The sequence below is a fragment of the Teleopsis dalmanni genome, chromosome 2 (assembly GCF_002237135.1).
Source record: "Teleopsis dalmanni isolate 2A chromosome 2, ASM223713v2, whole genome shotgun sequence".
Classification (NCBI taxonomy): Eukaryota; Metazoa; Arthropoda; class Insecta; order Diptera; family Diopsidae; genus Teleopsis; species Teleopsis dalmanni.
In genome coordinates this window covers 240,188,434-240,203,761 of record NC_051847.1, presented here as the reverse complement: position 1 = coordinate 240,203,761, position 15,328 = coordinate 240,188,434, and the positions used below count along the sequence as shown (strand labels likewise).

Here is a 15,328-nt window from a genome sequence, read left to right as displayed (position 1 = left end):
CAGATGAAGTTGTGGAGATCCGATAAGTTTACTTTCGTTGTCTTTTCCAAGCCAGTGAAAAAGCGATCCCCAAGACATTGAAATCACCTTGTCTGAAATCCTGGACAGAGATACTGGAAGTGGATAATAGATTCTACCTCCTTTTCATCTTGGCAACTTCTGCATAATTCATTTGTTGGAACTCGCCACCGTTGGAGCATAGGCGCAATGCCACAGTGCCTCATTAGTACTCCAGTAAGCACACGAACTTTAGGTTTGCTGAAGTCTAAAAAGGCTTTTCGTTTTATTTTTGTTTAACCTAGGCCATAAGGTTCTAGCGACCTCACAGTCTTCGCGGTTAGCCCATATATTGTTGGTCACCGTCTTGGTGATTTCCTCTATTATTTTAAACAGTTCACATATCGGTATATGTATTGAGAGGTCGGCCTCTCTTATATGCAGTTCTTCTGCATCTCATCTGCTAGTTCATTCCTTTCAATATTGCTATGTCTGTAAGTGTTCGACGTGAATTCTAAATTGGAATTTAGTGCAGAACCTAAACTGTGATAAGCTATTTATTCAGAATTTCGTCAGTGTTTTAAATAAACGAATCGAATAATAGATTGATTGATTGATTGGTTTTCATCACTGTTACCATAACTCTTTAACTGAAAATATACTGTCCTTGTTTTTGTAAAATATTTCCATACTCAACACAAATCCATTTTACCCTGTAAAAACATAATCTATAATAAATTAATTGCATTTTCTGTTTAATCTGACTTTTTATTAATATTTATTTAACAATCTGTAGATTGTTGATTTTATAATTATCGATTAGTGTAATGGACAAATATAGTGAATGTGTGCATAAATTCCCAACAACAATTATATTGACAATTACAATATTTTTCAGAAAATGTTGTGGCTTTAATGTTTTCATATGAAATGAATTTTTACATTCACTTGGTTAACGATTTTGTGCAACTCTGATTGACGCATTTGCTGCATTTTTGGTTGACAATCTGACAATCTGACAATTACACGCTGCGTAATGTGTGAATTATTGTATCTGTTTGTGGCTTCAACTTTTCCTAACGTATTTTTGATGTAAAAATAATTTTCATTTTAAATTTTATTTGTTTTTTGTTTTTTTTTTTTTTAAATTTATCTTTTCACAAATGCAGGTGTCTGTTACGCGACGCGTTCAAAGTGCAACACAATTTTAGATACTTTTTTCCTATGTCGCGACGGTTGGTTGTCAGTGCGAAGCGCATATGTAACTTAATCGCATTACCGGTAAATGCAATTATGTATGTGATGACGGTGTAAAAACAAAATCACACTTTTAAATGATGAAAGTTGAAATTTAAGTATCAAAGTGAAACTGCAATTCTGTACTGTCAAATATGTTACAAAGCAAAATGTACGAAAAGTATTCAAAGTTCTTTAAATGGAAAAGTGAAAAAAGATTTATTACTTTTAAATTTTTTCGTAAAGCAATTTAACTTTTCTTTTGAAAAGTTGGCACTTCCTTACCCATGCATTTTTAATGAGATATTTTTTTTAAAAAGCAGACTTTAATTTAACTAAAAATTAAAAGAAATTTTGGAATTCAAATTAAGACGATCTATTTAAATTAATCAAATAAAATTTTGTAATTATATAGTAATTTTATTATTTTAAACATTTTAAATACAAGAATAAGATCCTTGTTTGCCCCGCAGAGATATCAGTCTTGTAGTAGGTTTACTAACAGATCATTGTAATCTAGGTAATCATGCTAGGAGACTAAATCTTCCCTTCAACCATTTTTGCCGCAGTTGTGGTGAGGATGATTAAAGTGCGTCCCACCTGCTTTGTTTCTGACCGGCACATGCTTTGTCAAAGGTTCTAGCTGGTTGGGTTTTTAATACTACGGTAACACAATGGTTGGGCCTATGGGCCTAAGTGGATCCCCTTGGGATCGCCAGTATAAACTAACCTAACCTAAGATCCTTGTCATATTATTTACGTTCTTATTGTTGTATTTATATTAAATCTTAACTAAAATCACAATAAAATTCTGCAATCACTGATTGCATTTGTACCACATCAATTCAGCGGTTCCCAGTTCATTTACCACTTGACTTTGTCATGCATTTACTAGTTTCTTCCTTCCTTTGTCTACTTTACTAAGAATTCCAATCTATACCGCTACTTGGAACACTGCATCTAGTCTTCCCGATAGGGTGTTTATCATAGTCACTCCAATTAGCCTCTGTTTTCTGTGAACTATGGCTCATTTATTACTCCCATACTTTATAAACAGCATGTCCCTTAAAAAAGTCAATATTTTTTATACTTATAATTCCTCACTTCATTGTTGTAATTATAAGGATTGGAAAATATAGTTATCTTCTGTAATATGAATTTATTTTTATTAAAGTTTAAAAAGTATAATAAAAAGTATGATTATGATGTAACTTATGTCTAATATCTAAATGATACATTTCGAATCTAATGAATATTTGTTATAATAGTGACACATAAATTCTAAATTTTGTTTAAATACTTCTGATATACAAAATATATACATTATTAAGAAACTAATATTTACTTAAAATTTTCTTTACCGTTATATGTTGGGATAGTCATCTTCTTCTTAGTGTCCGTTTCCCCTTTTCATGCATAGGACCGCATTTGAAATAGTCATGAAACTCTAAAATCTTTTCGGCAATGAATTACTAAAACCTAGTTGGTGACAGCTACAAAAATCTCTTATCCAGGTTATTTACTTATTTACTGCTGTCCTTTTCTAGTCCTCTCTTCTAGATCCATCCAGGTTGGATTGCATGAATGAAGTAAAACAGCTTTGTATATCTGAACCCAATGATAATAAAATAGGTAAAAACTTACGAAACTAAGTGTATTAAATTAAGTTTTAATAGAACTCGTACCTTTCTGCGGCATGTTTACTGAGCCAGCATTTAAAAAGTTTGTATGTAAATTGTTCAGATATTAGGGCCCTAAATTAGAGACAATCTAAACAGGTTATTCATATCAAGATGATAAGTTTTGCAGTTTAAATAGATCATAATTGACCATACTCCTGTTAACTATCGACTTTCAATTATAAAATAAAGGAACTCTAACCCTTGTAGATTCTATGAAGTATAAATATTCGTATTCTATAGTTGTGAAGAAACTCATCTAGTATATCCATCTGTAATTGTTTGTTAATATTCTTGATGTGTTCAGATTAATTTAAGATACTGTATCTTTATTATTTTTCTTAAAATCTTATTTCGTTCATATACCTAAGCCTATGACAATACAAATTAACAGAAAACTCTTTAAGAGTTTAACATTTTCCAAGTATGGCGTATTTATTAAACAACCCTCGTTGACAGTTATTACATTTTCTTTTTAAATATACTTCATACTTATTTGCATATTATAATCCACTCTATGCCATAACATTTATTTTTATTAATATTTAAACATTTAAAGCAAGTAGACCATATGACTGTTATTTCAATACTATATATGTATATATATGTAAATATATAGTATTAAGCAAAAGCGGAATTATAAATAAAATCGAAATATAATGCAAATAATCAACATATGTACTTATATTAGTCACTTAACATTTACCATTAATTTTATGGTGCAATTGTCCTTTATTTTCTTTCACCCAACATCATACATCATGGCATATACGCCATTAATAGGACTGTAATAGCATTACCGGCAATACCAAATAATTTCCTTTAAATTTCCAGTATTTTTATACTATATAATGCACATATGTTTTAAAATGACACGCATCTATGGTCACGAATATAGCATTTTCCCTTACGTCTGTAAATGTAACCTATTACACATATACCAATTTGCTGACTGACTCTTACGCAGTTAAGTATATAAGTGTATACGAGTTTACATTTATATAAACTCATATATATATATATATGTATATATATTAAATATGTTTGTAACATATTAAAGGTAAATTCCATTTTACGTGCTCATTTTAAACGTGCTGTGATTTATATTCACCCATGTAAGTCCCTTGTGGTTGCACACATATTCAATTTGCTTCCGTAAAACAACAAAAATTGAGAGTCAAAACCCGGATTCAACTATTAAAGTTGAGTACCAATATATACATATATATAAATATAAATCAGAACAAAAGTGCACATTTTAAGTATTCAAGTTAAACTATTAATTTTGGTCTTTCGATATATGAGCCTTCAACGACTCCTATTGTAAATATTTTCCATCATTTTTCGTTTCCTGTTTTTGTTTGAATTTTTAAAGAGTCCTTTTTCTCTATGTTTGCGACTATATGCTCGATTTGAGTATTGTATATTTTGATACGTAAGTATATCAAGGATATTAAGTGCATTTATTGGAAAGTTCAATATGTGCTTTAATTAAATTGTACTTATAAATAATGCAAACGCTGAATATGTTCGTGGTGTACTACGTAGTACGACGAGTACATAACACAAAAAAAAAAAATAAGACAAGTAAACAAACTTTAAGCACCGACGGATATAGATAAAATTCTTAAATAATACAGAGTCGTTTCTGAAAAGGTGGGTAGGCTTTGAATGTAAATATCTGAATTTTAAAATTTTTTAATGAAGAATTTTTATGTTTCTGGAAATTGAGAAAATAAAACATGTGCAGGTTACATCAGTTTTCGTTTGTAAAAATTATATTTTACAACTGGTGTATATATGAAATTCATAGTAAAAAAAGTTGTAAAAAGTTGTAAACAAATTTAAATAATTTTTTCTTTAAATATTACAAGTATATTTAATATCACTTAATCCTTACAAAAATAAAAAGAAATTGGACCATGTATAATGCAAAAACAATTGTCACTAATTACAGAAATTTGCTGACATGGAAGTTCCAATAAATAAATTTTCTCCAAATTTTGTGTAAAGAACAATAACATTTTTAATTCCATTGCAAATTTATTTAATAAAATAATTTAAAATTGTACTTGTATTTTGAAGTCCTCTTAATATATTAAATCTGTAGTAAACGGACATTGTACAACACTACAACGAAGATAATGACAGCTGCCAGAAGGGCGTCGATATGGATCATTGTATCATTAGAGATATTATAAATAAAATTGGTGAAGTGATATTTAAACCTATATGTTAGTAATGTGTTAATTGAGAAGTTACCACAAAATCTCACAAAAATATATTAATTAGAAGTGCCTTACTCCATATATGTACATCTCCAACACAAAAAGCCAGTATCTTTATTAATTTTTCTACTATATTTTATGAACATTTCATTATACACTAAGATGCATATTCTTAAGGTGTGAAAAGAAAAACAAAACTTTTTAATAGGGGATCAATTTTCGCTAGGATGAAGGTTGAAGTTGTATATTTGGACATAACTTCCCCCTTGTTTAGGAGAAACCAGTTGGAAAACATAACTCCACATTGAATGATGGTAAACGAATACAATCATTCTATTTTCATTAGGATATAGGATGTCCATAACTACTATACTCGAGACAAATATATTTTGTCTAACAGCCTATATATCTTAATCAAGCGAATCAGCCCATACGCGACTTGGGTTTATTCGATTAATAGGATCTATTTATGCTATTGAGGTAATTTGCCTGAGGTTTAATACAAAATATATTAGTTATTGTGATTCTATTAAAAGAGTTCCATTGCAATGAAAAATTTCAAATAAATTATTAAATAATTTTAAAAAAAAAGAAAACCTACAAACTTTAAATAAAACGAATTCAGATTATAAAAGAGATTTAATAGATATATTTGAAAATTTCATAAAATCTTATGCAAAAGATCAACTATATACACCATATATTAAATTTTGAATTTTGAAAATGTTCACACAGATATTTTCTAAACAATTTTTTAATAGCTTAGAAGAAGAGGGAGCACCAAAATAGATTCTGTGTCACTGTGATAGACTCGCTACACTCAAACTTCGGTACTTATCAACATTAGGCAACATCTCTCCAAGAGATACAAATGGATTTTTTATTGCTACGTGTCTATTGAACTTAAGTGGGTTTGTCACAATAATCCTCAATGGATACAGAGACGTGGTGACATAGCTCCCAACCCTTTCAAAGCCTAATGACACTTTTAGTCTCCAACTATTATTTTTTTCTTTTGCTGTCGTTATTATTGCAATAGTTTTTAGTTATAATCTTACTTTAATTTCTTCCTATCTTCTGCTTAGTTTCTACACAATGCAAAAACAATGTACAAAAAACTGTTAATTTGTAACAACAACGATGTTGCTTTGTGTACCATAGAAGCTTTTTTTATTTAAGAATAGATTAAGGTGTTTAAAATCAGTAAACTAAAACCCAATGTATAAATGTCAACGGTTTTATATAATATGAATTGAAATTAATAGATAAGAAGATTTCTCATATATAATTCCGATTTTTTAACTAATTTGGTTATAGAAATCCACATATTACGTTATAAAAATATATATCTCCATAACTTATGTAGAGTTATTTGAAATTATCACTGCTTTATTACTAATCCCAGAATTGTTGACCTTTTCCTATTGATTTCAACAACAAAGGTAAGTTTCGTTGACACATAAATTTATAAAAGTTTTCTGTTCATAACCCCAAATCCCAACAAAATAACAGAAAACTAACGCTAAACTATTGAAACAATCCCCAGTATGTGAGTACATTCATTAATTACAGAAAATATCATTGCTTGTCAACTGTAACATTGGCGTTAAGCCACTAGTGCTCAAATGCGACTCTACCAGTCGTTGGAGCGTTGGGGAAACGCAATTTGTAGCACTGAATGTTTCTCATTTGCAGCTGTGGTAATTAGGGATTTTTTCAAATAAGCTCGATTATATAGTGTAAGTATATCTAAACCTGCATATATCAATATTATTTACACAATTTATACAATTTAATAAATAATGAGCTTATATGCTGGAAGTGTTATAAGTGTTGGAAGTGAACCATTTGAGCGCACGTATCTGGGTTTTGCACTGCTCCATGCAATGACACAGATTTGTGGTTGCGAATTCGTTAAAATTTTTGCGCATTTATAAAATTTGTTATCATTTTTGGTTCAAAAAATAAAATATTATTAAATGAAATAATCATTATTCATTCCTGTCTAAACTCGGCGGTGTGCTGTCCTTAACCAGTGACTGATGGTCTGTTTCGTACTTGTCTGTCAACAACGGCGAATGCAAAATGGAAAATTGATAGTGCAGACGTATGGAATGACAACTTTGTCACCAAAAACATGGGTTAGGCTGCATACTTGACAAATTTGTTATGTTAGACAAAATAGGAAAGCCTCTGACGCCCTCAGTGCTGCGCATATATCTTTACTGACTCCTATATATGTTTGGTCTCTGAATAAAAGGTAACAGCAGCGGCAGCGGCAGCGGCAACAGTCACAATAACTCAACAGTAACCACTTTAGTAATGCAGGAAATATCATTTTTGCTATGTGGCTTCAGGGGGCGGGGTATGATTTGATTTGATGGCGTTTATTTGATTTTGGTATTGAAAGGCTGTGGCAATATGCTCACATTTTTCTTACCAAAAATCACACAAAAACCATTTGATTTCAGTAACAAATTTGTAGCCTTATTGTTTGGTTAAAATTATGATTTCAATTTTATGCTGGTTGAGTTTGTGGTTTACGGTGGAAAAACTCTGATTAATGAAAAAGTATACAAATATTTGTGTTGTAAAATATTAGAAATTAATTATGACAGTTTATTTTTAGTGTGAATTAATTTTTATCAATTTACACAGGACTTAACAAATAAAAAATAAATAATAATAAAATGTTTTGTTATATCGTGAATATTGTGCCAATTAAAAAACTAGTAATTAAAGGAGAATTATGGATAATTCTATGCATGAAAATTTGTAAGTTTTATTTATAAATTAACAAAAAAGAAATAATAATATCAACAAATGTGAAATGTTAGCAAATACTGTTAAATATCTGAAATGTGTCTTATGCAGCAGTAATATTCTCTTGCATTATGTACCTCAAGAAAAAAAAATGTGATCCTAAAATATTGCAAATTGCTTATTTTTTGAAAAACTGTGTATTTATCATTGAATACTTATTCAATAATAATTTGTTAAGTGAATTTGTTAACAAAACTTACACAGCAAAGTAATAAAACTCCAGAAAAAAGTGCGAACATACAAGTCAAGTACGGTTTTGGGTCAATTGGTTAAGGAGCGCCGACTCTAAGCTTCAAATATGGCAGGACACGAGTTCGATTCCTGGTACTTGCAGTCCCAAAAAAATTTATTTACAATTAATTAAATTTAAGAATTATTTTCAAAATCATTGATGAGTATTTAACAATACTTGAAACAGCTGTATGGTCAGCCAAAAATTAAATTAATTAAAATAATATAAAATAAATGTTTGTTGTTGTAGTTCACTACTGTTCGAAAAACCTCTTTATACTTATTCTATGCTATTTGAAGTAGTCTTTCTTTCCCATTATGCATTTTTTTGTACTTTTTGTTGGAAATTGTATTTATCTTACCAGAAATTGTCACATGTATTCTACTCTTAAAAGTACCTATATCAAAATATATAACACTAAAACGAGGTAGAAAATAAAAGAGAAATAAAAATGTTAAAAAAATAATATAAAAGAAATTTCAACGAATTATAGCTAGCATATTATTTTGTTATGACGGCTTTACGTTTTAATCTGGGAACCATGGGTTCAACAAGTAGTTGTTGGGTTAGTGAATTGCGATATTGATGTAATACCGTTTAGTACTTTTGGCAGTATACTATACAGCTATAATACCAGTCATTTTTGCAATCCCTAGATTGTTTTAGATGCATATGGAGCATCGGTTATTATTTATTGCATTTTAAACGATAACAATGTCATCTCAAACATTTTACCTAGTTGATGTAGAAAACTTATAGATCACTACAAACTAATGTAAAATTTTATAATTTATGAGTCGTATGACATGCTTATTTCTTTATCTATATTTCAAATAGTAATTTAGCTATTAGTAAAAGGTGCTTTTCACATTGATGGTTATATGTATTGTATAAGCATACGTCATTTTTAATGACTTCTAGACTATTTTAAAAGTGTTGGTACTAACCCTGAACTCGTGGTAGTTGCCAGTGTTGCCAAATGTTGCCAATTATTGTTAACAAAAGAAAATAGCATTTTGTTTAATAGTTACAGAAAGCCGATTGAGCTATTAAAAACATTAATTTTTTTTGCTAATAAATAGAAATGTAAATGGTTATTATTTTTTAAGATATATATAACAGTGTAGAGTGAACAGCACTCAGTCTTAAATCTATTGTAAAACAGATTTTGAAATAAATTTTACGACCGTTTACGTATAGAAATAAGAATTACTTTTAAGGTTACTGTCAGTTGACAGCTGGCTTTCAAACCTTAAAATTGATCTTTAAAATACTTTAATAAATTAGTTTTAGTTATAAGCAAAATCTACTAAATCGACACTAGTTTGACAAAATTAGTAATATATTATGTTCATCGTATATAGTATATGTATAGTATATATATAGCAATTATTCATTAATAACCGCAAAATTCAATCTACATATATTCAAGCTGAAACTAATTGTAGAAAAAAACCAATTAGTAATATTATTTTTCGTTTAAAGTACATAATGTTACTCATTGATCTTTTTGTTGATTAGTTTCATGAAATAATTTGATTTTTTTTGAAAAGTTAGAAAATTTGGCACACTCAACCCACACTTAAGTCATAGTTGCAAAACAACAGATTTTAACAATTAAGATACAAAAATAATGAGAACATTAAAGCAAATTTAATTTTATATATACCTTTTTTAAAATGATATTAATTTTAATTGAAATATGTACAACTTTTGAATTAAAAATGTGGTTATTTTAATTGCATACAAATTTTTAAATTAAATAAATTATTAATTAATGGATTACATATGTACAACAACACTTAAATAATTCTGTTTTAATGTAGGCAGCCATTAGTCACCGTGTACAATGAATAAAATGTCATTTTATATAAAAACATATTAGTATTGTTGAGATATTATGTACAGAATAAGTATCTAAAAAAATGCAAAACTCAAAAAATAAATACAAATAAAATGTATATAATTTTAAAATAAATAAAACAAAATATCTAAAAGTTTTTTTTTTAAATTAAATAAAATGCTTAATTTAATTCAACTAAAAGTTAATATAATGTATGCAATATATGTATGTATGAGGTCAGATTGCTGTTTTTATTTGAGAATCTTGAACTGTTTTAAATTCCCAGTGAAAATTGTCATTAACTTTATCTAATGTGGCATATTAAAATTGATGTAGTTACACATATGGCAGAAGGTGGATTTAACTTTTTGTACGTGTCTGTTGCATTGCTATAAGCCATGATTTATATCCAAATAACTCCCGAGAGATATATTTCACATGAACATATTTTATCCTTAATGTGCTTATTAAAATACTTTTTTTTGAAAGTTTGCACATTTTATAGGTATTTCTTAACATAAAGAACTCAATGATGTTATGATATATAACAAAATATTTTAAAAACATTTTTCAAAACTTAATAAAATAAAATATATAAATTTGACTTTTAAAAAGTTAAGTAAATTCAAGTTTATTTATTAATTTAATTTATTTATGAATTTTATTTTGATTTTAATAAATTGCAATAATGCAATGAAAAATATACAACTGTTTCCTTATTATTATTGTTAGGGAATGTGGCACTGCGACCGTCAGTTCTATTGAGCCCCCTTTCGAGTTTAGAGTAGTTCTCTAAGCCCTATTGCGTCAGTAAAGAGTAGTATAGAACCTACTTTACAGAGTTTTATTGCCTCTTCCGTAAGAATATACATTCCCGGAAGCCTATTCCGTATGTACATTAGCGCAGGCCATTCTAATAGCACTTATGTGGCCGATTCCTCATTCTCTTCCCAGAATTTACAGTTTGCATCCGTAAGTTTATTCAGTTTTATAAGGTGATGTTTTAGTCTACAGTGCCCTGTTAGAATTCCAGTAATGATTCTAAGTTTTTTTAAGTTTATAGGTTCACACAATCCTGGTATCTCTTATTGCTATAGATACTAATAACTGATTTGAATTGCTTCAATCCTGGTATATCTCAGTAAACCTTTTTATTCTGGTTCTCCTTTATTTTTATCGGAGAAAAGAGCATACTATATCCTAGTCAACAAAAGGTACCGGCCTGGTCATCGGTGTCGTTTCCGCATACGCCAGTATGTCCCGGTACCGAAAGAATCGACACCTGATTGTACTGTCTCCTTATTGTATGAGAAATTCGGAATGAGGTAAAACAAAACTTAGTTCTTAGGAAGAGATATTTCTAATAATTTAGGTACAAAGTGCAAAGCAAATCTCTTTTCGAAAAAAAATTACATCAGACCATCTTAAAACTAAAAGAAAGAAATTTTATATCTATGAGATAATTTTTAGGTTTAGTTTTACATTACTGGCACTAAGAAATCCATTTTTGACATTTGGAAATAAATTTTTGTGTATAATTTTTAAAATTAAAATTAATTATTTTAAATTATGCTCAAAAGTCTCTTCATCAGTTCTTATAAAAATAATTTTATTAAATTTTTTAACACTAAATTTTCATTATTAGTTGTTTTTACGTATTTCCGAACCTTAATTATATTATCTTTAATTTTTTTCCATTATATATTAATGATTTTAATTTCTGTATATATAAATTTATATATGTTTGGCGCAAATTTAAATGGGCTTGTACTTACGATACGATATAATAAAGTAAAATAATTTCTGTATGATGCAATCGTTCAATCAATCACTGTAATAAAGAAAATAAACAGAATTAACGTTTGATTATTATTGTCATTATCATTTCAAGATTATGGATGATTGTTGGCATTAACATTTTTATAAAAACATTTCAGCTCATTCATAACTAACAATGGCAAAAACACCATTGATGATCTCAATTTTTTAATGATATTTGCAAATAAAAACTTCAGACTTTAAATTAGCTTTTGTGAGTTTTTGTAAGATGGAATTTAAAATAAGTTGACTTAAATAAATACATAAAAAATTGTATAATTTTTTTATATAATTTCAATACAAACTTATTTTATATAATACACTTAATGATATAATTTAAAGTTTAATTTATTTAAAAAATTATTTCCACAAAATAATAAATTTATTTTTATGTCATTACCAGTACAGTGCAAACACTGTTAAACAGATTAACGTACAAACGATTATCTTTCTTAGCACTGCAAAGTTGCTAAGACTCACACTGCATGGCATCTTCTAACAGATCAAATACTGGCTGAACGAATCGATTTACAACATTTCAGAACACTCTATTTTTTACGGAAATGAAATTTATTAATTGAATTCGATTGGAACTTTTAATGTTGTTGATGTTGTTTGTCTTCAATGCGATTTATGGTTTTGAAACATGAGTCGCTCAATAAATGAGAACCTGCGAAATGTTCAAAGGTGTTACTAGGAAGTTCACTCTCCTTCATTGAAAAGTTTGTTGCTTCTTTACATTGGATTTTCGCATTAATCTTGATACCAGAGTGCGAAAACATCTATAGAGAACCTCTATTGACTCTCACGTCCTTATAAACCAAAACAGATGATTGCGCTTGACTTCTATTGACTGTTTTAAATAATTATAAATATTGACATGAATGGTTGAATTAATTATTTCAGTTTATGTTTTTATAAATTACTCAATAGGACAATTTTTTAGCAGAGAAGACTGTTTGGTTTCTCATGACATTTAACACTTTTGTAATACTAGTATAAGTATTTTGAGACTGATCTTACTTACAAAAATTACGCTGTTGGATTCATTGGCATATAAAGATAATGCAGTTGGGTGAAAAAACCTTAGAGTTTTGTAAAGAATAATTCTTTCATTCATGTAACCAACCTAAAATTATTTTTTGAATGGAAGCGGTTCAAACAGTATGGAAGGATATATGCTAAAAGCAGTGCAATTGAAGAGCATCTAACAAAATTATTAGAAATACGTAATTTCTAATTCTTTATAAATTAAAAACACACACAGTAAGAACTTCCAAAGAAAATAATTTATTTTGGTTTTAAGGGTACAAAACAAAAGTTACCAGCATATTTTTTTTTTGTGGACAAGTTATAGTAAGTATAGTTTTATTCAGGATTTTATATGCTGCTTTCTCGTTAATAATGCAGTGTGGCTACGTACAAAAAACTGTAGAAAAGTACGGCGATTGTAATAAGAAGCTATGTTACAGCACTAAATTATATAAATACTATTCTTAATTGTATATAATAGTAATTGGTCTATATAGTTTAATTGTAACTCATTGAACTTATGTTTGTGAGGATTTAATATAATTGTATATAATGTTTAGTCAGTTTATGTGCTTAATTTCATTGGTATATCTTACTTAATTATTTGATCTTGTTAACCCGTTACCGGGTTTTAGCCTGACGAAACATGTTTCTCCAAGCGCCTTTGCTGCGTATACGCCTGCTCCAGTCTCGTACATCAAGTCCGGTTAGTGCTTCTTTGACTTGATTAGACCACCAGAGACATGGTATGCCTCTACGCCTTCTTTCTTCAAATACTACTTGCATCTTTGATATAATGTATTGTATAAGTGCATAGCTATATATAATAGAAGCTATAAAATAGGTATATAGTAACTTGGAAATTTATGTGCTCACTTTATAAGTGAGGTCTTAGCGGAGAAATTATAAGCTATTTATTCATACCTCTTCAATTTGATTCACGGATCATTTTTAACCCTCTTGTGGTTGGAATCCTTGGGCAAGTTTTCGTATTTCATTTTTAATAATTTTTATTTGTTATAATGTAGAATATTCGAAGAAGTGGAAAAGTTGACCATGTTTGCATCCAAATTTAGAGGGGTTGCGGTTGATTGTTGATAGGACTCAAAATACATACAAAAGAGAGCCCATCTCAACAACTATAACTAAGAACAATTTTATTTTAATATTCTCTACTGGTTCATAGTAAACCGAGTTTGGATCTTTCAATTTTAATTTTCCAACACTGTGTGTCAGTATTCGCTTAAAAGAGCATTCACTGTATTTATAATTTTACGATTTAATTATAAGAAAATACTACTTTTTACTGTTCGTACTGTTCGTAAAGTACGAAAGCAATAAAATGAAATTGAAATGTAGGTTACATTCTGAGAAAAAGAAGCCTAAACAAATTTACGAGTATTTAATTTGTAGGTTGAATTTTAATTAGCATTACACAATTTGGCATTGCACAATATCAATATTTAAATTATTTATTTTTTTTTTATATATATTACATACAATTTATTTTTATTTAAATTATTATTTGTTTAATTTCCGTTATAGTCAGCATATCGAGTATTCACTTGACATAGTCGAGTAGGACTGGTCATTAACCCAAAAATTTGTGTTCTCTTCGATTTGTGCCGCATAAGAGTTTTCAGTGCATTAACCCTTTAACATTTACAGAAATGGCAATAGTACCCAACTAAAAATAATATTGAAAAATATTGCGTACATAAAGAAATATTTGAAAAAATAATTTATTTTTATTTACGCACGTATTATTTTCAAGCAATTCCTTTTTAGAGTTGGGCACGTACAAGTTAGTCGTCTGAAAAACAAAAAAAAAAACAAAAAGGAAAAACTATTTTTTTACTTGAACTTAGGAGTACCTTTTAACTCGTTTATTCAAGTGATAAATAAGGTGAAATGTTCTTTTACCTGAAAAGTATCAGCGCGTAGGTGTGTCACAGCGTTTAAGTGAGCAACACTCGAACCATCTAAAGCAGCATAAAATTTAATAATTTAGTTGCAATATATCTTTCTTTGAGTTTGCCACCAGCTATCTTCATGAATGTGTTTGCAGTGCTACTTTTTGTTGTACCGCTTGGCCTTTGCCTGCTTAAGGCAGACATAAGCAATAAATATTTAAATTAAACGTTTCAACTTTCTTTTAAAAATATATAGAAAAGATAAAAACAAAGGAGTTGAATGCAGCAACTTACCTTTGCCATATTTTCCACAACGGCGTGCGGTTACATTTTAACAGCATTACCTACTATTACCTACTACAGATCCACTCTGCTCACAATATTGGTGTTTGCCAATAATACTTTTAGACTCTCAACAATTTCTAAATAATTTTATTTAATTTTTTTTCTTTCTATTTTTTATTTTTATATTTTTTTTATATTAATTTTCTTGTTCACTTCTTGCTTTATGCATAGTTTTCCTTTGC

General features: G+C 28.7%; 1 long non-coding RNA gene across 1 annotated transcript; it reads right to left on the bottom strand.

The window, feature by feature from the left end:
* Window positions 1-14,438: 14,438 nt before the first annotated feature.
* Window positions 14,439-14,962, bottom strand: LOC119679101. The gene is made up of 3 exons (XR_005252383.1): window positions 14,812-14,962; window positions 14,649-14,701; window positions 14,439-14,575 (listed from the first exon to the last, which is right to left on the bottom strand). It is a non-coding gene; the product is annotated as an uncharacterized LOC119679101 (long non-coding RNA).
* Between the last annotated feature and the right edge of the window lie 366 nt (window positions 14,963-15,328).